Raw genomic sequence first — 1,378 nt, 5'->3', positions numbered from 1 at the left:
GAAGAATCTCCATAGCTGATCTCAAGCTGTACTATAGAGCAAAAGTAATTAAAATAGCATGGTACTGGCACAACAATAGGCTGGTTGATCAATGGAATTGAATTGAAGATGCAGAAATGAATCCACACACATATGGACACTTGATTTTTAACAAAGAAGTGAAATCTATTCAATGGAAAAAGGATAGCATCTTCAACAAATAGTGCTGGTCTAACTGGATGTCTACATGTAGAAAAGTGCAAGTAGACCCATATTTATCACCATGCAGAAAACCCAAGTCCATGTGGATTAAAGAACTCAACATAAAACTAGAGACACTAAATCTGTTAAAAGAAAAAGTGGGGGAGAGCCTGGAACACATTGGCACAGGAGGCAGATTCCTGAACAGAACACCAACAGCCCAGGCTTTAAGGTCAACAATTAATAAATGAGACCTCATGATGCTTTAAAGTTTCTGTAAGGCAGAAGACACTGTCAACAGAACAAAGTGATGGCCTACAGACTAGGAAAAGATCTTCACCAACCCTACATCTAACAAAGTTCTAATATCCAAAATATATAAAGTACTCAAGATATTAAACACCACCAAACCAAATAACCAAATTAAGAAATGGGACTCAGGTGCTTGCTTCGGCAGCACATATACTAAAATTGGAACGATACAGAGAAGATTAGCATGGCCCCTGCGCAAGGATGACACGCAAATTCGTGAAGCGTTCCATATTAAAAAAAAAAAAAAAAAGAAATGGGACTCAGAATTAAACATATAATTTTCAACAGAGGAATAGCAAATGGCTGAGAAACACTTAAAGGAATGCTCAATATCCTTAGTCATCAGAGAAATGCAAATCATAATGACTCTGAGATTCTATCTTACACCAATCAGAATGGCTAAGATCAAAAACTCAAGTGACAGCACATGTTAGTGAGGATGTGGAGAAAGGGAACACTCCTTCATTGCTGGTGGGAGTGCAAACTTGTACAACCACATTGAAAATAAATCTGGTGGTTTTTTCAGAAAACTGGCACTATGGCTACCACAAGACCCAGCTATTCCACTCCTAGCAATATATCCAAATGATGCTCCACCACAAAACAAGGGCGTATGCTCAACCATGTTTACAACAGCCTTATTCAAAATAGCTAGAAACTGGAAACAACCTAAATATCCTTCTGTCAAAGAATGGATGAAGAATCTGTTGTACATTTACACTATGCAATACTACTCAGCTTTTAAAAACAAGGAAATCCTGAAATTTGCAGGTAAGTGGATGGAACTAGAAATCATCATCCTGTGTGAATTAACCCAGACCCAGGAAGACTCATATGGTATATACTCACTCATAATTGGACGCTAAGGATGTTCCATGAAAGTCTT

At 37.8% G+C, this 1,378-nt stretch overlaps 1 non-coding gene across 1 annotated transcript; it reads left to right on the top strand.

Moving 5' to 3' along the window:
* The first annotated feature begins 621 nt into the window (after positions 1-621).
* On the top strand, positions 622-728 carry LOC127197737 (U6 spliceosomal RNA). Its single transcript, XR_007831728.1, has one exon. It is a non-coding gene; the product is annotated as a U6 spliceosomal RNA (small nuclear RNA).
* Positions 729-1,378: the final 650 nt, after the last annotated feature.

The sequence above is a fragment of the Acomys russatus genome, chromosome 1, assembly GCF_903995435.1.
Source record: "Acomys russatus chromosome 1, mAcoRus1.1, whole genome shotgun sequence".
Lineage (NCBI taxonomy): Eukaryota > Metazoa > Chordata > Mammalia > Rodentia > Muridae > Acomys > Acomys russatus.
This window is presented reverse-complemented; position numbering and strand designations above follow the sequence as displayed.